The sequence below is a fragment of the Heteronotia binoei genome, chromosome 9, assembly GCF_032191835.1.
Source record: "Heteronotia binoei isolate CCM8104 ecotype False Entrance Well chromosome 9, APGP_CSIRO_Hbin_v1, whole genome shotgun sequence".
Lineage (NCBI taxonomy): Eukaryota > Metazoa > Chordata > Lepidosauria > Squamata > Gekkonidae > Heteronotia > Heteronotia binoei.
The window spans coordinates 122,605,788-122,631,672 of record NC_083231.1 but is presented as its reverse complement, the minus strand read 5'-3'; positions in this window follow the sequence as shown (position 1 = coordinate 122,631,672).

Sequence of the window (25,885 nt, the reverse complement as noted above, 5' to 3'; positions counted from 1 at the left end):
CCATCTTTCCCCATATGAACCCCAAAGAGCACTGAGGTCAGCAGGGAAGAACCAACTGACCATCCCCGGGCCGAAGGTGGCAAAACTACAGAGCGCTCGCATGCGGGCCTTCTCTATTGTAGCTCCACACCTATGGAACCAGCTCCCGGAAGAAGTGCGGGCCCTGCGGGACTTTGAACAGTTTTGCAGGGCCTGCAAGACCATCCTCTTTGGGATGGCCTTCACCGATTAAAAAGATAGAGGGACTTACCTAAGTGACTTTCACCATCTGTTGAAATAGCACCAGAATGTTAATTTTAGTAATTTTAGAATCTTAATTAAACTGTTAAACTAGCTATTTTTTAAAATATTTTTTGTTTAATTTATTGTATTTGATTTGATGTTGTTAGCCGCCCTGAGCCTGCCTCGGCGGGGAGGGCGGGATATAAATAAAATGATTGATTGATTGATTGATTGATTGATTGATCTCGTCTAAACCCCAGCCAGCTCAGGAATCTCAAGAATAATATTTCATTCATTCATTCATTCATTCATTCATTCATTCATTCATTCATTCATTCATTCATTCATTCAACATTCTGCCCTGTCCTGCGAATGGGCTCAGAGCAGAGCACAACATTTAAACCCTGGACTTTTTTTCTTTTTTGAGCAGGAACCCACAGGAAAGCAGTTCCAGCTGGCTTGGTGTCAGGAGGTGTGGCCTAAAATGCAAATGAACTCCTGCTGGGCTTTTTCTACCCAAAAAGCCCTGTTTAAAACCATGAAAACAATTCAACGATAAATACTTAAAACCATTAAGACTATAAACCAGTCAACAGAGGCGCTTAAATTCCAGGGGGAGGTGTTCCGGTTAGGAATGTGCAAAAAAAAAAAAATTCGGTAGTACACGGATTCGGAAATATATGGGGCCAAAAAGATACGGAATACCGTATATTTCTGAATTCCGTAGTTGGAATAGCCGCATATACGGTAGATGCGCGGCTATTTCTGAATATATGGCCCCATTATACCCTATGGGCCATTGAAATCAGTGGCAAATAGGGTATATTTGAAGCCACCTGGAGGGGAGGGGGTTTGAGGGAGAGCCCCCAAATTTGCAGGGGACCTGCAGGGGACCCTCCTCTACAATCCCCCAAAGTCCCAAAAAGATTGGGCCAGGGGGTCCCATTCCAGGGGCACCCAAAGAGGGTGCCCCTATTCCACCATTATACCCTATGGGCCATTGAAATCAATGGCAACATAGGGCATAATTAGAGGCTACTGGGGGGCAGGGGGTTTGAGGGAGAGCCCCAAAAACTTCAGGAAACTGTAGGGGACTCTCCCCTACAAAACCCCCAAGTCCCAAAAAGATGGGGCCAGGGGGTCCCTGTCTTTGGGCTCCCCAGAAAGCCCATTGCCAACAATGATGGGGAAAGTGGCTCTGGCCAGAGGGCAGTTTGAGGGAGAGGCCCCAAAACTGCAGGGCAGCTTCAGGGGACTCCCCAGCATGAAACCCTCTGGCCCAAAAAGACTGCACCCATCTGTGGGCACCCCAAAAGGAACACTGCTCCCAATGGTGAGAAAAAAACAATTACAGCCACTTCCTCACTGTAATTGTCGTGGGAAAAGTGGCTCTGCGGAGCAGGAGGTTTTGAGGAGAGCTCCCCAAACTGCTGTGCAGCTTCAGGGCCAGATGCCAGCTCTCCAGCCCTGCCCCAAACAACACGGGGAGAGCTGGCCAAGCACAACAAGCATGCTGGCTCTGGGTCTCTCACCCAGGTGTCAGCTTCCCTGCCACAGAACACACATTCTACAGATGCCAGCTCTCCAGCCCTGCCCCAAACAACACAACTCTCAAACAAGAGAAGTGGTGGACCACCACACCTAGCTCCATATCATTCTGTATCTGACACAAAGCAAGAAGCATTCAGACTTACCTTGAGTGATGGATGGTTGGCTGGTCCAGGCGAGTTAGAATTGCACCCCAAATGAGGAAGATCACTGGGAGGGCCTCAGATTGTGTGAGAGGAAGGCAACCATTTCTTCTTTCTCGGCTCAGCAACACACCAGCATCACTGTCCCATTAGAGGGACCTCAGCATTGGTATGGCTGCTGGCTGCCTGTCATCATCACTGGCACCTCCCTCTTTCTTCCTCCTGCCCCTGAAAAAAAACTTGGGTTATCCTGGCTGGGCCTGTGGGTGCTGTCGGTTACAGTTGGGGGCTGCAATGGCCCTTTCAGTATTATTAGGCATGTGTGGATGGGGGACTGGGGAAATTTGGATCACTTTGCAGTTTTTAAACCAGCGTTCAGTTTGGGTTTGGGGAGGGATGAGGGGGGGGATGCACTGCCAATCAATTTGTGAGTGAGTTTTTGGGCTGTTTTTGGACTCTAGTCTATTTTTAGTGGAGGAGCGTTTAACCCCCAATGAGGATGGTCTGAGAGGACCTGCTGGGGACAAATCCATGTTAACTTCCCCAGATCACCAAGTTGTTCTTTAGGTGTTCACAGATTGGTCCCTTTAAAATTTGCTCCAGTTATCTTCTCTAGGACAGACATCAAATTGTCCCAGGTCAGTCCCCCTGGAGAAAATGGCTGTATTGGTGCGTGGACTCGATGACATTATACCCCACAGAGGTCCCTTCTCTCCCCAAACCCCACCATCACCAGGCCTCAGCACCACATATTAGGGTTGCCAAGTCCAATTCAAGAAATACCTGGGGTCTTTGGGGGTGGAGCCAGGAGACATTGGGGGTGGAGCCAGGAGCAAGGGTGTGACAAGCATAATTGAACTCCAAAGGGAGTTCTGGCTATCACATTTAAAGGGATCGCACACCTTTCAAATGCTTCCTTCCATAGGAAATAATGGAAAGGATAGGGGCACCTTCTTTTGAGGCTCATAGAATAGGACCCCCTGGTCCAATCATTTTGAAACTTGAGGGGGGTATTTTGGGGAGAGGCACTGGATGCTATGCTGAAAATTTGGTACCTCTACCTCAAAACACAGCCCCCCACAAGCCCCAGATATCCACAGATCAATTATCCATTATTTTCTATGGGAATAAGTCTAGGGTTGCCATTCCCAACGGCCCCTGCAGTGCAGTCCCACACTTTATGTCACACTAGGATTGCCAATCCCCAGGTGGGGGCAGGGGATCCCCCGGTTTGGAGACCCTCCCCCCGCTTCAGGGTTGTCAGAAAGCGGGGGGAGGGGAGGGAAATGTCTGCTGGGAACTCTATTATTCCCTATGGAGATTTATTCCCATAGAAAATCATGGAGAATTGATCCACGGGTATCTGGGGCTCTGGGGGGGCTGTTTTTGGGGGTAGAGGCACCAAATTTTCAGTATAGCATCTAGTGCCTCTCCCCAAAATACCCCCCAAGTTTCAAAAAGATTGGACCAGAGGGCCTAATTCTATGAGCCCTAAAAGAAGGTGCCCCTATCCATTATTTGCTATGGAAGGAAGGAATTGAAAAGGTGTGCCGTCCCTTTAAATGTGATGGCCAGAACTCCCTTTGGAGTTCAATGATGCTTGTCACAGCCCTGATCTTGGCTCCACCCCTAATGTCTCCTGGCTCCACCCCCAAATTCTCCTGGCTCCACCCCCAAAGTCCCCATATATTTCTTGAATTGGATTTGGCAACCCTAAATAAGTCTGGTGACCCTGAAGCGGGGGGAGGGTCTCCAAACCGGGGGGTCTCCTGTCCCTACCTGGGGATTGGCAACCCTACCACCTATCCTACCTGAAGTTAGCAACCGTAAGAATAAATCTGTAGTCTCTCCCCTCAAAATGAACAAAAAAACCCCTCACTGGTACCAAGGCCCAAGCCTCTCTGAGAGGGATGCCTTCACTTTTATTGAAAGGATAAGGAAAAATCATAAAAGATAAAGACAAGAGAAATCTTGGTAGATATTTTATCTATTACAATGGAAAACAGACTACTCTTTTACAAGTTTTGTTGCTGTTTCTTTTAAGTAAGGAAACTAACGTCTCTGTTCTGGCCTTGAAGTTTGGTTCGTTTACTGCTGAACTCTAATACTGACTTTGGTTCCTCTACTGCTGAACTGAGCATTTCGGGCCCTATTCCATGAGTCTGTGTCGCCTGCATTTCCTGTGGTCTTTGTATTAAAACTGAAAGTCTATTTTACTTGCTTGTATGAAGGTCAGGAAAAAAGTTTCAGTCCACTTCGGCTTTCTGCTCACATCCATTTTGGATCCCCCCTCCACTTACAAATCCACATTCTCTTTTCATCACACGCCAACCTTTTCCAGCAGTTTCTTTTTACCGTACATTTGCCCATATAAAAACAGAACAGCCTTCCCGCAGAACCTTCTGGATGGCCGGGCGCCCAGTACCTGAAAAGTAATGACAGCAGTGATCAGACAATAAGTCATAGAATCACAGAATCGTAGAGTTGGAAGGGACCTACAGGGTCATCTAGTCTGCACAATGCAAGAAATCCACACACACATCCCAAACACCCCCCTCCCAGTAACCCCTACTCTATGCCCAGAAGATAGCAAAAAAACAAAAACCACATCCCCTAGGATCCCTGGTAAAACTGACCTGGAGACCTCAAAGGGTGATCAGCATTTCCCTGGGTGTTTAAGAAAAGGCCACAAGCACTAAGCACTGATGCAACCATTCCTACCCTCTCTTTCATGATCTGCCTAATACACAGAATCAGCATTACTGTCAGATGGCCATCTAGCCCTTCTTTAAAAACCTCCAAGGAAAGAGAGCCCACCACCTCCCGAGGAAGTCCTCCAGTGATTTTAACTACCCACAGATTGATCGGGTCAATATGCCCAGATTGCACGGAGGTATGGGCTGGGTTGTCATCAGTATGCTGATGATACCCAGCTCTATCTATTGATGGACGGCCGGACTGGCGATGTCCCTTTAAATTTGGACCGGGCGTTACAAGCCGTGGCTGACTGGCTCAGGCTGAGTGGGCTGAAGTTGAATCCGGCGAAGACTGAGGTCCTTTGCGTGGGCCGCGGCGGACCAGGAGGGGAGATTACCCTACCGGCTTTTGACGGTGCGCCACTGATACCAGTGCGCAGGTTCAAGAGCCTGGGAGTGCTACTGGAATCTTCTTTATCAATGGAGGCCCAGATAGCTGCCACTGCTAGATCCGCCTTCTTCCATCTTAAGAGGGCGAGGCAGTTGGCTCCCTTCTTGGAACGCAGCGACTTAGCAACTGTGATCCACGCAACGGTCACCTCGAGACTAGACTACTGCAATGCCCTCTACATGGGGCTGCCCTTATACCGAACACGGAAACTTCAGGTAGTGCAGAACGCGGCGGCCAGACTGCTGGTGGGACTACCTCGGTGGGAACACGTGTGGCCTGGGCTGCGGGACCTGCACTGGCTACCGGTTGTGTACCGTGTTCGCTATAAAGTGCTGGTTATTACCTTTAAAGCCCTATATGGCCGAGGACCTGCCTACCTTAGGGACCGCCTCTCCCCATATGTTCCCCAGAGAGCACTGAGATCTAGCTCTCAAAATCTCTTAAAAATCCCTGGGCCAAGAGAGGCTAGACAACCAGGGAGCAAGCCTTCTCAGCAATGGCCCCTCGATGATGGAATCAACTTCCAGAGATGGTGCGAGCCCTGCGGGACCTGAATCAATTCCGCAGGGCTTGCAAAACCTTTCTCTTTCAGCTTGCTTTTGAGACAGAACCCATCTAAACTAAACTAAACTGACCTGTAGCCATCTAGCCATCTTATGTATGATTATGATCCATAGTACCTTATAGCACCTATAGCACGCTATGGATAGTGCCAGCAGAAGTAATAAAAATAACAGCTGAATCCGATGAAAAAAGAGAAATGTCATATAATCAACTGCTTAAGATTCAAGGAGACAAAATTGAATTAAAAACCTCAGAAGAGCTAAATTATAACTACGATTGGTTTCAAATGCAACAAATTAAAAGCTTGATGGAAAACGACATAAAATCAGAGGGAATTAGATGAGAACAAACAGAACTGGAAAGGGTCTTGCTAGGTGATAATGAAAAATTGATATCAAAAGTATATAAGTTATTACTGAAATGGTCTACAGAAGAAGAAGTAGTAAAGTCTCAAATGGTCAAATGGGCAATCAATGTGAACAGAGAAATACCAATGGATGCGTGGGAGAACCTTTGGAAGAACTCAATGAAGATATCAACTTGTCAGAGTATAAAAGAGAACTGTTTTAAGATGATATATAGGTGGTATATGACCCCGAAAAAACTGGCTAAGATGAGCAAGAAAATGTCGGATAGATGTTGGAAATGTAAAAAGCATGAAGGTTCTTTCTTCCATATGTGGTGGACATGTGAAAAAGCAAAAGAATACTGGAAGATGATACAACAAGAAATCTCAAAAATTTTGGGCTATGACTTTAAGAAAACTGCAGAGACGTTTCTGCTTGGATTACAATTAGAAAAATTTCCAAAGGAAGACGGGACTCTAATTTGGTACCTGCTATCAGCTGCTAGGACATTATATGCGCAGCTTTGGAAGCAAGAAAAAATACCGGAGAAATGGGACTGGACCATGAAAGTTTTATCGTGGTGTGAAATGGACAAACTAACTAGAACACTAAGAGACTACGATTTAGAGATATTCAAAAGGGAGTGGAGGAAATTTAAAGGATATATAGAGAAAGAGTGGAAAGTAAAAAGACATTGGACAATTTTTTAGTAGTAAGAACATATATATTGAATTAGGATCAGTTAGTAGTACCTTTAGCATTGGACTTAAATGTATAACCTCGGGGAAGTCAACATTGGAGGGAGGGGGGATTGAAATGTCATATGGATTAACATTGAAATAATTAAGAAACAATTAAGTTGTGTAATCATATGCTATTAATAAATTGTTAAAACACATAGTACCTTATAGCACCTGTTTTATCTATTTTAATTAACTTATGTAATTGAATTGTATTTAAAATTGTTGTTTACATTGTTTTTATTTAAATAATGGTATTCCATGTCTGTGAGCCGCCCTGAGCCCGCCTATGGCGGGGGAGGGCGGGATACAAAAATAAATTTATTATTATTATTATTATTATTATTATTATTATTATTATTATTATTATTATTATTATTATTATTATTATGTGTTCTGGTCGGGAGAAAGAGATTGAGTTTCTAGACACTCTCTCTCTTTTTTTAGTATAATTTTTTTTATTTAACACCATACACAACAGAGGATTGACCAACACACACACAAAAGAAACAAAGAAAACAACAATTGAAAAGAAAAGAAAAGAAATTGATTATGGAACGTTTTATTTTAACATGATTAATAAAATATTTTGAGACAAGGTGTTCAAATATTTTTCCAAATCACTTCTAAAAAATATGTATGGTATTGTCACGAGCTGGGGCCAGGCCAGGCGAAGTCCAGGGGCAGTCCAAGGTCTGTAGCCGGTGAGCAAAGAGGGTTCAAAGCGCCAAAACCAAATCACAGTCCAGGTATCGCAGGTCAGAGGTTCAGAAGCCAAAGTCAGGGGGGGGGTCCAGAAGTCAAAGCCAACGTAAAGGGGTCCAGAAGCCAAAGTCAGAAGCCGAAGTGGATGCTAGAACATCAGGTAAGTGACTAGTTGCTTCCACAAGGCCTTCTCCCAAAGCCCACAGCTATATAGCCCTCTGCTGTCTGTTGCCCATTTGGACTAATTGCTGACTCAGACGGCGGCCAGGATCCTGTTGAGACTCAAGCATCCTCACTCCTAGAGGGGCCAGGATCCTTTTAGAACTCAGGGCTCAGGGAGCGTCTTGCTCGTGAGCGTGCCTCCCTCCTCCGATCCCTGAGGTCCTGACGAAGGCGATCACGCACACGAGCCACCCGAGAGGGCGAGGCAGGGGGGCTTGGATCTTCTCCAGTAGGAGGCAGGGGCACTGGTGCCAGTGGCAGGGGCACTTGTGCAGGTGGCAGGGGCACAGTTTCTTGTGCAGGCTCAGCTTCTTCTGCAGGTTCCCCAGCACCCATGACAGGTATCAGAGTATTCTAATTTCTATGCCCCGAGGACAAGCAAGTCCTAGGTTACGAACTGAACTCTCCAATGCAAGAGCAAGATGCATTTCTTCCTTTAGGAGGTGCTATTGTCACAAGAAAAGAAAAAGGCTTCAGTTTTGTTTTTGCATGTGGGTGGGTAATGCTGGCACTCAGGCTTCACTGGCCCTCAAAGCATTAGAAGAAAACGCAGAGCAACAAAAAGGACCTGGAAGTATATACTTAATTTTAAAAGGTAAGAGTTTTCATTTATCTGATTCCAGAAAACTGAATCATTTAGCTACCTTAGTTTATCTTTATAACCTTTGTGTAAATAATAATTTAATTACTACTGATCTGGTTCTTTCCTTCCCTCCCCACAATCTCCCCACAACCACAGCCGCACAACCTCCCCACAACCACAGTAATAATTTAATTACTACCAATCTGGTTCTTTACTTCCCTTCCCACAACCACAGCTGTCCTGAGCCTGCTTTGGCGGGGAGGGCGGGATATAAATTAAATAAATAAACCATAGATTAGTGTCTTCTTGCAAACTAACCCTTACATTATTTTTCTTTCTTCCTACTTCCCTTAGGAAACATGGAGGCATTTTCACATTACAAGTTCTTCAGAGAAGAAAAAATGTGATTTGCAAATATTGTCAGATGAAATATGCATTTCCAAATGCTATTATGATGACAAAAACGCATTCTTGTATGTAACAAATGTCCTATAGGTATTTAAAAAAATCCTTCATGGATCTAAGTGAAAAGGACCACAATTATGAAAATGCACATCGTTTTTTTCCAATGTTCTCGTTCAAGAAGCACTCTTTCTACTCCATCTGTAACATCAGCAGCAACACAAAGGGTTGTCCCATCAGCAGCACCTTCAAGTGAACAGATGCTGCAGTGAACAGATACTTCAAGTGAAGACAGCTGCACCCAAAAATTATTCCATTAATTCATTTGTAGACAAGATGACACCTGAAGATCAGGAAAAAAAATTGATCAAGCTCTTGCAAGAGCAATATATTCTTCTGGAACACCATTTTCAATAACTGAAAATACATACTGGCAGGAAGCTTTAAAATTACTACGACCATCATACCATATGCCCAGCAGACATTCTTTGAGCAAGCCTCTTTTGGAGCTGGAATATGAACGTGTAATGGAATCTGTGCAAGGAAAAATTAATGAAGCACTGTGTCTTGCACTGTGTGTGTTAGGGGCGGGACCCCACTGGAAACAACGGTCTTTCGTGGTAGGCCTGGAATTGCTAGCAGACCACGACCCATTTGTGAAATGGAGCGGAAATGCCATCTGCTTCCCAAACCCAGAGTGCAAAAGCACGTCTGGGATAAAAAGTGGGGCCCAGAACCTCCCCCCCCCCCCCATTGGACAGCATTTGTGTAACTAATGCACTACTTACAGATGGATGGACAAATGTGAGAGAAGAAATGATAAATTTTGTTATAATGACACCTCGACCAGTTTTTTACAAAAGTATTGAAACAGGAGAGAACAGATATACTGCAGAGTATATCAGCTGTAAAATACATGAAGTCGTACAGAAAATTGGGAATGGTAAAATATTTGTTTTGCTGACCGACAATGCCAGCAATATGAAAGCAGCGTGGGAGATCATAGTGGATAAGTATCCACATATTACTGCAACAGGATGTGCATCTCATGGGCTAAACTTGCTTCTTAATGATATTATGAAACTGGACACCCTTCAAATGATCTATAGACAAGCAAAAGAAGTTATAAAACGTGTAAAAGGTACTGATATTGTAGCTGCAGCTTTCAAGAAGAAGCAAGTAGGGAAAAAATGCAAAGAATAAAATAGTGACACTGAAGCTTTGTAGTAAAACTCGGTGGGCTGGAGTGGGTGATCTCTTTTGAAAGTTTACTAAATAACAAAGAAGCTCTTCAAGAAATGGTAATAGTTGAAGATCTTAAAGTACCCAGGACAGGAGTGTAAGAAACACTGTTCTTGATCAAGATGTCTTCTGGGTTCAGCTGCAAAATTCCCTGAAGATTCTAAAGACAATTGCTGCAGCAATCATTGCATCTGAATCAGATAGTGCCCTTTTGTCAGAAATTCCTTATCTTATGACCAAGATAAAAACAACTGTTTTTGAAAATCTCAGTATTTTGTTGCCATCCAGTTCACGCTGCTGCAAATCTGCTGGATCCAAGATTCAAAGGTGGAAATATAAGTGATGACAGCATTGTTACTTCATTTGACTGGATTACAAAACAAGCATCATATTTAGGACTTGATGTTGGGAAGGTACTTTCAAAATGTTGCAGAATATAGAACATTAGGGATTTGGTCCAGGAATGCAATCTGGGATTCTGCCAAACATATTCTTCCTGCAACATGGTGGCAAGGTCTCTGACTCCTCTTGCTTCTCGCCTTCTTCAGATTCCTCCATCTTCTGCAGCATGTGGAAGAACCTGGTCTATGTTTGAAAACACTCACACTAAATCAAGAAATAAACTGACATATGAAAGGGTAGAGAAGCTTGTTTCAATCCGGGCCAAAAGTCCATAATAACTGTGATAATGGTAACGTAGGAGTCGAGTTGCACCTTTAAGACCAACCAATTTTTATTTAGAACGTACGCTTTCATGTGCTCTTAAGCACACTTCATCAGACGAGGAATCCAGCACAGTGAGCAGAGCCATACAGAGCTGAGCAGAGCCATCCAGAGCTGGTAGGCAGTGGCCCAGAATGCAAAATTGTACAGATTTAAGAACCAATGACAGTGAAGTAAAATTATCTGGTAGGCAGTGGTTTAGAATGTAAAATGGTACAATGACAGAATAGTAAAACTAACAAATTGAGCAAACCGTTGATCTGAGTAGCATGAGCATGAGAAAGCAACAAAACAGTAGTATGTCAAAATGTGAGATTGTCTATCAGTGACTCTATTGCTATGAACCTGGGTCAAAAGGAAGGAATTATTGTATTTTCCCATCCAACTAACCCACCTTTAAACATGCAACATACATATAGTTTGTCATTAGGAGAAAAATACATTAAAATTGAGTGGGAGATGGGTTCAATATATGTAATGGGATAAGCAACCAAAGCTCCTGTTTGAGTGCGTCAAAACAGCTAAAAGAGAAATACATTGGATAGTGATGGATAGTGATAATGACAGACACAACAAAGTAGCTGCAGAAGCTACTCTCAATTTCAGACACTGAAATTGATGCTGATAATTACAACTCAGAAAGTGATTCTGATTAAATTTCATGCCCATTCATTGAAACTTAGTCCCACACTCCCTTCTATACACTTCAGCCCTCTTCAATTATTTTTATGAGAATGTTTTTTTTTTAATTTAATACTGTGGAGAGAAAATATGAATAACTGCTACTTCTGGATTTAAAAAAAAATGTTTTATGGAATTTTTTGTCTTCCACATAAACTTGTAAACAGTTCTGGAGATTGTTGCTCCTTTTGTTACAAAGTTGTTACCATTACAAATAAATATTATTTAAAAAGTAAATTCTGTTTGTAATAATTGTTTGGATACACTATATTTTTAATATGCTAGTTGTGAAAATTTCATGCCAAGTAAAATTGTCCATAGTCATTGTGACAGAACCGGCCCGATTCTGTCTTCAGACCCGGTCCCGTCAACTCCCTATTGAGTCGCCAACTCCTGGAGGGAGCTATTTCTCCTCCTGCCACTTGGGCTCGCTGCCACCACCTGCTCAGTCTAGGGGTTCAGATTGAGAGGAACAGGACTCCCAATCCCCCTCTCCAGCTATGAGGCCAGGCCTCAAGGCCCTCTGCCACCCAGTACTTGGGTATCACAGAGACCACAGCACTTCTTCGGGGAACCCCTGGAGGATTGGCACCTTATCCAACTGCATGCCTTCCCCCTTCCTCGGGGCCCCCTTCTTAAAGCAGCGTGGTCTAAGGCGTTTGGGGATCTATGTGGTACAGAGTTTGACTGCCAGCATTCAAAACAGTAAAAATATTTAATTAAAAGAGGAAAAGAAAAGAAAAGAAGAACAAAACAAAAACAGTTGCATGTAAAAAGTCAGCACAGCACAGCACCCGCACAGCAAACAGCATGACAAAGAAAAGGTGGTTATAAACGCATCCTACTGTCCCTGGTCTAAACTTGCCCTGTCTTGTGGATGACTTACTTGGTCTGACTACCTGGGGGCCTTTTCCTCTTGAATAGGCCTCTTCCACAGGCAGGAGCCCCCACACTGGCAACCTCTTCCTTTGAGCGCCAGTTGAGAACTGCCTCTCTTCCTGCCTAACTCACATACCAAGAACAAAAGAACTTCCTGCCGCTCTAGGTTTGGCTCTGGAAGGAAGGGGGGAATGAAAGGAGGGCTAGGCCCCAAAGCCTGCTTAGCAGTTTCATGTTCCCTCCCAACTAAGATGGCGTTTCTCCACAGTCATATTTTATGTTCCTAAAGTAACAGAATGACTTTGTACCTGGAAAAGAAAAAAGAAGTGCCAATGTAGCATTTTTTTTCAATTTTTCCAAAAATTTCCATTTTTTCCCGGAAAAAAAATGGGTTTTTTTCCAAGCGTCAAAATTTCTAGAAATGTTACATTTCTAAGTCTAGCTCTTCCTGTCTTTTGGGTCTCAGAGCTAAGGGCATGTGCCGAGCCTTCAGCCTTACGGGCTGCACATTTGGGTTCAGTTGTAAGGCCATGGGGGGTTCTGTGTATGTTCCCATCGAAGATGGCGGGGAAGTCCTCGCAGACCTGTTGAAAGTCTTTCCGGAAGGCGACTTGGTGGATCCCCATCACCCAGATCCCCAGGGCTTCAAACCATGACTGCTCCAGTAAATGGCACAGATTCCCTCCTACCACTATCAAGGGAAGCTTACCCAAGAACTGGCTGTATTTGACGTGGACCGCCCAAACCCCCAGGACAGCGACTTCCTGTTTCTGGAAGTCACGGACTATAAATGGGGATGGATGTAGCTGGGATTCTCCCCCCCCCCGCCCCCTAAACGTGTGGGTTGATATGACTGTCTGGCCTGTCCCCAAGTCTACCTCCATTTGGCAGGACTTGCCCTCAGTTTGCACAGTCACTTTAAATTTGTCAGAGGGAGGCATGAGGAGTTGGCATACCTGATCCCCCACAGTCATGAGCGCCTTGATGTCCTCCATGAGCGCGACCTTGTGGCGGCGGCCATTTTGCTGCTCTGATGTGCTCCCCTGGGCCTGGCACGGCTACTTCAATCAGCAAACACACGCCAGATGTCTGGTCTTTCCACACGTGTGGCAGACTGCGTCTCTGTATTTGCAGGAGCGTCTCTTGTGGGCTTCCCCACAGTTGGCACATCCTCGTGTCAGGGCAGTCTCGCTTGCATGTGGTGGCTGGCGTCTCAGTGCGGCCTGGTGCATTTTGAGAACGTCGTCATCCCCGGAGTTGTCTGTGTTGGATCCACTGGTGATCTGGTGTGCCTCGGTTGTGCTCCGCTCCTTGTGCTCCGCTCCTTCTCGTATGCCACAGCTTTGTTCAGGGCATATGCCAGGGTCAGAGTCCTGTGGACCGCCAGCTTCACATGCATTTTTTCATCCTGGAGGCTGGTCACAAAGCATTCGAGCAAGGCCTCTTTGAGATTGGCGAAGGCACACTCACAGGCAAGTCAGCAGAGCTCCATGAGGAAGGCAGCAACGGTCTCTCTGGACCTCTGGTCCTGCTTGTGGAACTCGATGCGCCGAGTCATGCAGTTCGGCCTGGGCAAGAGGTGTTCGGTCCGCTTCTCGATGATGGTCTTGTAGGTGACATCTTTCAGTGTTGTGTGCAAGAGAAGGCTCTCGACCAGCTCCAGTGTGACCGCCCCGCAGATGCTAAGCAGGAGATGGCAAAAACTGACCTTGTCAGTCTTTGCAAGACCTGCCATGCCTAATACAGTTATCAACGTTCAATAAACTACTATTGCACCAATAGTCTGGTTAATGTGCCTGAGTGACTGAGGTCTTGACATATTGCAAAGACTCCTCTCACCTTGAAACCCGTTCAACAACCCAGTATGTTGGGAGAAGATACGGGAAAAGCAAAGGACAATCAAAAGATCCCAAATGGGAAAGAACCCCCCCCCCCTCGGAAGAGCCTCCAGTGGAAGAGCCACAGCAGCTTGGGACGGGGGTGATGGTGCAGCAGCCAGACCTCAGAAGCAGAGGAGCAAGTGAATGGGGGGACCGAGGAGCAATTTCCCAACAGACCCGGCCCCACTCATCACTCCTGCTGAGACCCCTATGGCCATGGAGCTTGGAAGACGAGGCGGAAAGTGCCCCTTGGGGGGGATCTCCCCAAATGATGGAAGCCTTGCGGGGGGAGCCCGAACCCCCAGACTGGTTGATAAAAACATTCCTGACCCATGACCAGCACCTGCGGGATGAGATGCAAGTGATGCATGAGGTTCTAATGCGGGAGGTGAGGGAGCTGCCCTGAGCCATCTCGGTGGGGAGGGCAGGATATAAATCGAATAAAATGAAATGAAAATGAAATGAAATTGGCTACAAACAGTTCAATGGGGATCCAGCAGGGCTCGGTATTTCCTGGTCCAGATTTGAGGACATCTAAGAGTATGGGCCGACGGAAGATTTGAAGGTGGTCTACATGAATCTAGTTGGTGTGCGAAATCGAAGACAGCCAAAAGGTGGTGACCTTGCACCACAAGAAGCAGGGGGCCCTCACCCCCAAGGAACCAAGGGACTGCACCCCAGGGAAGTCAACTGCCTGCACCCTGGGGAAACCAACCCTTACCCCCGGAGAGCGAGAATGGAGGCTCAAACAGGGGCTGTGCTTCCAGTGCAGAAGGGAGAATCACTTGGCCAGTGAATACCCCAGCACCCCCCGTACATCCACACCCACGAGCTCCAAGAGAGATGAGGGAAAGAAGAAGCTGAACCCCAGGCCCACTCGGAGTGAAGTGGCCCTGCTTAAATATATGGAGGATCCTCAGGAGGAGTCACCCTAAGAGAGCGGCGATGACCAGCCAGCGGGAAATGCCAATGACCTGCTGTGAGGAGCACACACCAACAGGTCACTCAGTCGCACCACTGAGGGTGAGACTTTCAGGAACTTTGTATTATGTCCCCCATTACACAGAGATTCGTAAATGTGCGGGCCCTACTAGACTCTGGGTGCTCCAAAGACTTACTGTCACTGGGGCTTGTTGACATTCTGGGGCTGAGCTGAAAAGCTCTATCCCACCCCCTCTTGTTTGAACAAATGGACAGGGAACCCATGAGGGAAGAGCCTTGTACCCAAGAGACTGAACTGTGTGTGTTAGGGGTGGGACCCCACTGGAAACAACGGTCTTTCGTGGTTGCGCCCTCAGTCAAATTCCAAGCAGTGGTAGGCCTGGAATTGCTATCAGACCATGACCCATTTGTGAAATGGAGCGGAAATGCCATCTGCTTCCAAAATCCAGAGTGCAAAAGCTTGTCTGGGATAAAAAGTGGGGCCCAGAACCTCCTCCCCCCCCCAATTGGACAGCATTTGTGTAACTAAAGTAGTGGCCTCATTGGTTCTGCGTGAATTCAAAGACTACCCCCCCCCCAGGCCTACCGATTGTGCAATTGAACTGGTGGAAGGGGGACCCCTCCCCAAAGTGAAACTGTACTCTATGAGTAGAGATTAACAGGAGGAGCAAAAGAGGTTCATTGAGCTTAACCTGAAGCGGGGTTTCATCCGCCCCGCCCAATCTCCCCACGCTGCCCCAGTCCTCTTTTGAAAAAAAAAGGATGTGAGTTCGAGACTTTGCACTGACTACCGGTGGTTGAATGCCATCTCAATGAATAATGTGTACCGTCTGCCACTTATAAAGGAGTTGCTTAGCAAGATCTCCCAGGGAAAGGTGTTCACAAAGCTGGACTTGAAAGATGCATGCTTCCGGGTGCGCATCAAGGAGGAGGATGAATGGAAAACGGTTTCAATACCCCTCTAGGTCAATTCAAGTACTTAGTCGTGCCATTTGTGTTGAAGGGGGCTCTTGGAGTGTTCATGAATGTGATAAACGAACCTGTAATAAATTCTTGTTCAAGGGGGTGGTCTGTTATCTGGATGATTTATTAATATATTCCGAGGACTTCCCCTCACATATTGCACTGGTGTGAGAGGTCCTCCAAACCCTCTACCAAATAAACTGTTTGCCAAGCTATTGAAATGTGAATTCCACAAATAGGAACTGGACTTCCTTGGCTACCGGGTGTCGGCTAAGTGGCTAGGAATGGACCTGGCAAAGATCAAGGCAGTAGTTGAGCAGGTGGGTCTCGAACCCGTAAACAGTTACCAAGTTTCCTTGGGTTTGTGAACTTTTATAGAAACTTTAAGAACTTTGCCCAGGTCACCCTCACCCTCACCCTCCCTGACTTATTAAAGACCAAAGAGAGGACCCGGAAGCACAGTGACCAGTGCCCGTTTGAACTGGTCCCCGGCATCTCAGGAGGCATTCTAAAAACTGAAAACTCTATTCATTTCTGAACCAGTTCTCATTCATCCAGACGAAAATAAAAAGTTTGTGGTGTGATGTGACGCAAGTGATGTCACCCGGGCAGTTGTGCTCTTGCAGGAGGGGGAGTATGGGAATCTGCACCCATGCACCTATCTATCCCCAAAGTTCTCAGACTCGGAACATAATTGGTCGGTCTGGGACAAAGAAGCGTCAGTCATTAAGCTAGCTCTGGAAACATGGCGTCACTACCTGGAGGGCACCCGAGTCCCTTTTGAACTATGGACTGATAATAAAACCCTGGTGGCTTTGGTGGCCACCTGCAACCTCAACAATAAGCAAGTGAGGTGGGCGGGGTTTTTCCACCAGTTAGGGCCTCCTAAAAGTCATATTACAGTGCTCCCACGTTGGGAGGCTGGGAGGGTATTTTGGCTATGTGAAGATATTGCACCTCATCCAACGTCAGTTTTGGTGGCCGGGGCTATGCAAGGACGTGTCACTTTATGTGACGGGATGCCCAGTATGCCTAATGGCAAAGAAGTGGGGGGCAAGTGGTGAACTGCAACCACTGCCCACGGCCTCTCACCCCTGGGACTGTATTTGAGACTGTACTTCAATGGGACTGTATTTCAATGGACTTTATCACTGATCTTCCCCCCTCTCAAGGGAAAACAGCAATTTGGGTTGTAGTGGACACGTTCTCCAGACAAGCCCATTTTGTGCCCTGCAAACAGCTCCCTACGGCCAAGAAACTAGCCCAGTTGTTTCTTCAACATGTGGTCCAGATCCATAGCTTCCCCAGCAAAGTAATATCCGACGTGGACCACAGTTCATTGCCAAGTTCTGAGGCCAGTTGTGTAAACTCGCAGGCATAGAGCAAAGACTCAGCTCAGCCTACCACCCCCAGACTGACAGACAGATGGAACGGATGAACGCAGTGCTGGAGCAATTCCTACACTTCTACATCTTCTTCTAACAAAATGACTGGGTGTCACTCCTCCCCTTTGTGGAAGATGCCTATAATAACAGCATCCAAGTTCCATGAATGCCACCCCTTTCATGGTAGTAAATGGTCTCAAAGCTAAACTGTTTTTGGAACTTCTGGGAAGGGCTGATCAAATAGCCTCTCTGACTGGTGGGGAAAAATCGCCAGTGGGTGGAAGTTAATTGAATCAGAATTGAAGAAGGCAAAAAGGACATATAAGGAACGGTATGACAAGCACCACTCTAAACTTTGGGACTTGAAAGTGGGTGATTCAGTATATATATCCACAAAGAACCTCCCCAACACCCAACCCTCCAAAAAGTTAGGATTTAAGGACTTGGGCCACTTCCCCATCAAGCGAGTAATTAATGATGTGACTGCTGAACTAGAACTACCCAAGGCACTTAAAAATGTTCATCCTTATTTCCATGCTAGCCTGCTGAAACGAGACCCTGGACCATCGCCGTGGCACCCGCAACACCCCCTGGTTCGCGGTCAGATTCATTATGAGGTGGAGTCCATCCTTGATTCCAGGATCCGCAACAACGAACTGTATTACCTGATCAAGTGGAAGCACTTCCCCATCAGCCACAAAGAATGGGTGTGTGCCCTGGGTACTAATGCACCCAAAATCATAACAGACTTTCACAAACTGTTTCTGGACAAACTGGGGGGGGGGAGGGTGAGCTTGGGGGGGCAGTATGTCAAGTACCTTGCCATGAATTCCTACATGTAACTATTTTGCTGCTCCTCGCTCTTTCGCTTTGCTTTGCTTGCTTTTATTTTTGCAACACAGTTATCAGAAGACGACTCCGCTGATCTGTTGGTTGCCTAAGAGACCGAGGTCAACTGGCCAGGCTAAATGCACCTGTGAGGGGATGAGCTAGCTAGGGACTTCCAATGTCTGCTTCCCACCTTGCAGTTCCTGCTGGCTTTTGAAATCGTAATGGTTAATCTGAATGTATATAAGGGAGGCAAAGACTGACCTTGCCTGTCTTTGCAAGATCTGCCATGCCTAATACAGTTATCAAGGTTCAATAAACTACTATTACACCAATGGTCTGGTTAATGTGCCTGAGGCACTGAGAACTTGACAGATGGTGCATTGGTGGGGCTCTCCTCCAATCCTGGCTTCCCTTGCAAGGGAAGCCAGACTCAGAGGAGAACGTGCCCCACTTGGCTGCTCTCTCCTTGAAAGCAAGAGCAGCTGAGCAGCGTGCATTCTTCTCCTCCGAGCTCAGCTTGCCTTGCAAGGGAAGCCAAGCTCAGAGGAGAAAAGTGCACCTGGCCCTGCCCACCAAGGGAAGCTGAGCTCGGAGAAGAACGCACCAGGTCCCGCCTGCTCTTGCCTTCAAGGCGAGAGCAGCTGGGCGGGGCGCATTTTCCTCCGAGCTCAGGTTCCCTTCAAAGGGAAACCGAGCTTGGAGGAGAATGCCTACAAGTGCACTCTCGGAGGTGCTCCGAAACTGCCTAAAGAAGGGCAGTCTCAAATTGCTTCCAAGAGCATGGGTGTGGCTCATCCAGAGCCCTCCCTGCACTCCACTTCCGCACCACTGCACCTGCCCTCCCCATGGGCAGAAGTGCAGCAGTGGGGCAGGCACAGGTGTGGGGGCACGGGGGCAGGTCCCAGCCTGGGGCACCAGAGGCCCTACCACTGGGCCTGAGCTTGCCACAAATAACACTGACTAATGCACAGGCAGGTCACCTGGAGGTGAAAAAGAGGAAATATGAGGCACTCCACGATATGGTTGCCACTTCTGTGCAGCAATATGAGCAGGTGGAAGATAAACGTACTACTCAAGGAGAGTGGCTAATTTGCAATTCAGAATTATATCTGAATTATTATTGTTGTTGTTCTTAAATAATTGTTGCTTTTACTATTAGGTTTAGGTAGTCTCTCGTTGTGGTCACTGCGTGTACCACAATGTATTTATTAAAATACAAGTAAAGGGAAATTGACCTAGGAAGTCAACTTATTTTAATGCTATCTTATGGTTTTATTTTTTTTTAACAACAAAATAATTAAAATATTAATTATTTGAAAAAATTTTAAGACATATAATTGTTCAAAAGCTATGAATGCTAGACAGTACTTTAGAAATTACTTCATACCAACACTAAAAAGGTTGACAAATTGTAAATTTATAAATTTAAAGTATTTAATTTTATTTAAAAATATTTTTATAGCGTTTAATTTCTGCTATTGTTTTTCCTTCTTAACAAAGTTCATTGATAATAAAACGGTCACTTTTATTTCCTGCATTTTCCCTTCCAATCTTCTTCCAGAAGGCGAATTGGTAGTGTGCTGTGCACGCCTCATACTTCATGGTCTTAATCCCCAAAACTCCAGCAGAGTAAACTTTACGTCTGATGGAGTTGAGTTCCTTGCCCTCTTTGTCTGGAGGTGTGGAATGTGTGCTTTTGCTCTTGGAGGATGGGGAAATGATTATGGAGTTGGGTTTGGGGTGGTTAAGTAGGAACCCTGCGTCAGACTCCTGAATTTTATTCATATGGTGTGAGCAGATCAGCATCGATGCAGGTTTACCCCAGGGGGTTTTGGTTGCCTGTAACAGGACAGAGGTCATTGAAAGGGCTACTGATGTGGAGGTGTCCCATTGTACAATATCAAATAATGACAGGTTGCAACTGATTGATCAGCAAGGACAGGGTATGTGCCAGCTGCTTGATGAAGTCTCCATAAGCTCTGAGGTCCTCCAAAGGGGAGACTAAAGAGTCTTCAGTGAGTTGTTGCAGGGGGGACGGTTCGGCATCAGAGTCCAGGCATTCGGTTTGATCATCTTCTGGTTCACCATCGGGAAGAGAAGAGGAGCCAAAAACTCTGGTGTCGGTTGAGGTGGGGTCTTCGGTCTCGATGGAGGCTTTTGTGGAATCGGGTCTGGTAGAGGTTCCTTTGGTGTTGAAGGATCTGGAGTATGGTGCATGCTGTGATGGCAGGAATAGAATACAATCCAAGAGAGGTCTATAATGGATAACACAACAAAAAATGCAAGCTAGTGACCAATTTACTAAGAAGTATATAGAAATCAGTCCAAATGTCCAAAACATGTATATTCAAGTCCCAAAGTAGTGTGGTGACAAGCCAATCAATTAAGTACTTGTTTCTTTCCAGTCTTCATCAGACCTGGGACCCCTAACAAAAGAAAATATTATACAAAAATATCAGAAGGACATTCAGACACCACCAACCCTCTTCCAATGAAAAAAATATCACACCTACATATTGATTCAATTATATAGATTCTTTACACAATTTTCAAAAGAGAGGGATGCAGAGCGTCTCCAGCAGCAATTTTTACAACATTCAAAATATTCCATACAAAGAATGCTCATTTCTAATATGAACAAACAGAAATGAAGACGTGCACAAGATCCTGCTACAAAAAGAGGCATATTGGATACACCAGTTGAATTGCATTTCTCCGTATGGACTGAATGGTCTCCTTTATGATATTATGAGTGCTGTGCATAATTTGCCTGTGTGATAACATATTTTTGTTTAAATTATGGGATTTGACATTCTTTGTATGGGACATTTTGTATGTTGTACTGGGCGGGATATAAATCCAGTATCATCATCATCATCTTCTTTGTTTCTGACAATCTCTCTGCCTTGATTTGGGTTCTCTTCTGAACTTAGGCGAGCAGCCTTCCCCTCCTTCCTGGGGCTCCTTCCCTTGGGGTTCCGAGGAGGGGTCTAGCATAGCTTTCCTTCCCCTATGCATTAGGGGTCTGCAGGCTCTTTTTCAGCCCTGGCCTGGCCTCTTATCCCTGTTCTCTTAACGGCATTATACCACATTGTATCATTACTCTGCTTTGGCAACAATCTCTTAATTTCTGTTATCCCATTGAGAATCTCTGTTTCTCGGCCAATCGCTCCTGCTGGCAAGGAGTAATGGAATAAGTTCTACGACTCCCATAGCTCAGAATTCATTCCAGTTAAAAGTCTCCATTGTCACCACCCCACTTTCTTTTCTAGTTTCTCATCTGCTCTTTAAATACAGTTACCTTCCCTGACAGAAACTTGCAAACAATTCAGATTTCTTACACCCATGGTACCAAATATCAACATAGCAATTGCTCATGTGCACAATAACCTTTTATTGCTTGACTGAGGAAATCAAATAATGCCCCCCCCCCCACTAACCCGGCCAAAGCAGGAGTATTCACAGAATCCCTCAATGAAGCAATCTTATCTCTCTTGAGTTCAAGTTACCTTTAACCATTGCTTTAACCATTTCGTTGCTCTACTGACCCTCAGGAGAATTCACAGCTTTCTAACAGTGCCAAAAGACAGACAAGAGAGGGAAGGATTTGCAACACCTGGCCATTCAAGGGTATGTGCTATCGGTTCCCTGCCCGGGGCAATTAAACTTCTGTAGACTCTGACTTCGCTTCACAGCCCAATATCTCTTTCTCTCTCTGCATCACAGCCCAAAGCAAAATTCCACAAATTAGGATAGGAAAAATAGATCCTGCTTATCAGAGTGCTAAATCCCTCCTAATTAGGAGACCTTGCAGCCCCAGGATCCAGTTCTAAACATTTGACACACAGATAAACAAATTCACACAGTTCAAGAGCCCTCCCAACCTTCTCTTTCCCCTTCTCCTGGGTCCACTGGGACTTTTTTGTCCCTCTTGGGGATTTCTTCTGGTTTCCCCAACATTCCCAGGGGCTTTTCTGACACCCTTTCTTGCCTGGGAGTGCAGCCCTGACCTTATTCAAAAGGGCTTAATAGGGACTTATAACACTTCCCCAAAAGTAACCCCAAAAGATCCACTCTCCCACCTCTGGTTTTGGCCTCTTCTTCTGCAGGCACATAGAGCCGTCTCCCCCAGCCTGGGGTGGTTGAGGGTCTTCAGATAAGCTGAAAACTCAGCTGTGGCACCTAAATACAAAGGCAGTCTCCCCCTCCCCAGTCAAGTGGGGGCTCAGAGGTGCACTGGCAAAAGTCAGAGCCCACCCAAAAAATTTTTAGATCTCGGTGGAACCTCCAACTGTTGTACAATGGCAGAGTCCCCTTTTCTCCCAATCAAGAGACTCAGCAACAGAGGTGTAAAAGAGATAGATATGTAAGTCCTTTACTGTTTTCACATTAATGAGGAAAGGAAAACAACCTTTTCACCCTCTTCTCCGTTCTCCTTCGGAATCATTCCCCCAGAGTCATACAATTTATACCTTCCTGTAAACAAAGGCCAACTTACAGATTGGCTAAACCATTCTTCACTTCTGACATTCTGATTACACTCATTGGCCAAATAAATCACATTTCCAGATTTAGACGTGAGAGATGAATTGATACTACTCAGGGTCTTTTAATCAGGACATCCAAGTTTCACTTATTCGTATTCCCATATCTGTGGTCCCCCCCACTTCCCTGTTGGTCTCCAGTATAGGCCGCTGGCTCAGTTCCAGAATGTGTAAGAGCAGAGCTTCTGCTATAGCAGGGGGATTTGACCTTCTCCGAGAGAGACGCTCCCAGAGGTAGGAAAGATAGCTTACTATTCATCGAAAGATGTTTACAGAACAAATGATGATAAAAAAAAATTCTGCTAAAGTAGAGGCTTCTTTTCATATCTAATATGCTTAGCAAAGACTCTAATGGAAGCCATTGTTCTTTGTTCCCCAGACCACTTTAGACCTAGAAAATCCATAGAGAAGGGCACTATATACTTTAAGGCAAGTTATGCAAATATAATACTTTGAATGTAATGGTTTAGTTATAACTGTTAAGACAGGTTAGTGCAAATGAGTTCTATGATCAGGATTAGTTCAATTCTATTTGGCACTCTGTCCATGTTCTAGTGCAAATCTGAATCCACGTCCTACAAAGACATCTTTGCATTCTCAATCGAATAGGTTAATTCACTCTTTAAAAAGTTCAAGAGAAGACATTGTTATGAGAACTAAACAAATAGTAGAGGAACTTACTACTTTCAGAATGTATATAAAGCCCATGGAGTATCAATCACTGATTTTTTAAAAAATGCATCCACTTATAAGACCTCTTGAATTGACACGCCAAAAGTTTTTAGATAAACCTATAGCACAAAAAGAAATTCTTGAAGCAATTTCACAATTAAAACCTAATACAAGTCCCGGTTTAGATGGTTTCTCAGTTGAGTTTTACAAACTATTTAAGTCAGAGCTAGTGGCATCCTTAGAAGTGTTATGTGCTGAAATTTTTGAATCAGGTATAGGGTTGCCAAGTCCAATTTAAGAAATATCTGGGGACTTTGGGGGTGGAGCCAGGAGACTTTGGGGGTGGAGCCAGGAGACATTAGGGGTGGAGCCAAGATCAAGGCTGTGACAAACATAATTGAACTCCAAAGGGAGTTTTGGCCCTCGCATTTAAAGGGACAGCACACTTTTTCAATTCCTCCCTTCCATAGGAAATAATGAAGGATAGGGGCACCTTCTTTTGGGGCTCATAGAATTGGACCCCCTGGTCCAATCTTTTTGAAACTTGGGGGTTATTTTGGGGAGAGGCACTAGATGCTATACTGAAAATTTGGTGCCTCTACCTCAAAAAACAGGCCCCCCCTGAGCCCCAGATACCCGTGGATCAATTCTCTATGATTTGCCTTGTAGTTAGCAACATTTTGCTCACTTCCCTTCCCCCCCTTTCCACATTCATCACCTTACATTTTAAATATGGTTTTTCTTTTTATGAATTTGGTGTTATCATGGTCACTTTGCACCCACGGACAAAACCTTTTGGACTCCCCAAGGAAGGTCACTAAGAAAATCCAATGTTCTTAATATGTAGAAGAGTCTTTCAAGAGGCAGAAAAGATCCTTTAGTTTCCAGGGGAGGGAGGGAAGGGAAGGGAGCGGGCAAAGGGGAGCGGGGCCAATCACCTGCCTGGCTGGGCTTGGCAACATTCAAGGGCGGGCCGTTGGAGACCTTTGGGGTGGAGTCTTGGGGAGGGGGCGTCAGGATCCAGCCAGCCAGCCTTGCTGCAAGCAAGGAAGAGGCTCTGCCTGGGGGTAGGGTCTCCTCAGGAGGAGGGAGGGGGGCTGCCCAGGGAAGGGGTTGGGAGCGCGCTAGGACGGGGGCTGCTGCGTTTCTCCCGAGCTCTGGCGCCTTCGCCTTCCCCCCACCTCCGACAGCTCCCTCCCTCCCGTCCCCTGCCCTCTTTGCCATTTGGGTTCGCCCTCCAGCGTGCCCCCCTCCGGCTGGTCTTGAGGAGAAGCGGGAGTCGCCCTCTCCCATGGCTGGCTGCGCTCCACTCCGAAGAGTCTCAAAGCAGCTCACAATCGCCTTTCCCTTCCTCCCCCACAACAGAGACCCTTACACTTAAGAGATCCGTACACTTAACCACTACACCAAACTGGCAGGGGCTCCTCGGGAGGAGAGAGAGGGACTGCCTCTTTGGCGGCACGCTGGGCAGGGGCGCTCCTGCTGGGCCGTGTGCGTTTGTGTGCTGCCCTTCTCTGGTCCGGATCTCCTGCACGTTGGCCTCCCCCGCCCCCACCACGAAGGCTCCCTCCCTCCCGTCCCCTTCCCTCCTTGCCTTTTGGGCCCTTCTTGATCGAGAGGCCAGCGGGCTCCTGAGCGCCCCTCCGGCTGGCCTGGGGGGAAGGAAAGTGGGGGTTGCCCTTTGTGGCCGGCGGGGCCTTGGAGCGCAGCAGGGCGCGGGGGGGGGGAGGAGCCAGCCAGCAGGTGCCTGGGCCGTGCTGCGCTCGAGGCACAGCCTGCCTGGCGGTAGGGTCTCCTCGGGCTCCCTCCCGCACCGTTTCCTGAGGAATGGCTTGGGGTAGGGTTGCCGTTTCCCCCTTCTTCCCCCACTTCCATTTTTGGGGGAGCGGGAGAAGAGGGTGGAAATCCTGGGGTCCCCCGCCAGGGCGGGAGGGTTGGGACCTCTAATCAGGTAACACCCCGATTACGTGGCATCAATCTGAACTTATTCTTGTTCCTAAGCTACTAAAGGATCGCATGTTACCGTCTTCTTATATGCCTATAGCTCTGCTAAATTGTGATAATAAGATTTTCACAAAAATCAGCCAAGCAGCTGCAAAAGATTTTGTCTATATAAAAAAATGATCAAACCGGTTTCCTCCCAGGAAGGAACATAGTTGATGACATTAGAAGAACACTAAGTCTCATCAAGCACTGCGAAATTACTCCAATCCTTTCTAATGGCTCTGATGTAAATAAGGTTTTTGACAGTATTAATACTACTTATTTGCAATTGGTTATTAAATTAATGGGCTTTGGTACACATTTCCAAAATTCAATAAAGGCTCTATATTATAATCCTTCTGCAAAATTAAGGGCTAATAATATGAATTCTAACTGGTTCCCAATGCAAAGAGGAACAAGACAGGACTGCCCATTATCCCCTTTGCTGTTCATAACTGCACTGGAGCCCTTGGCTAAAATGAAACAATTAAACAATGAGGTTAATGGAATAAGAATTCATAGTAAACATCATAAAAT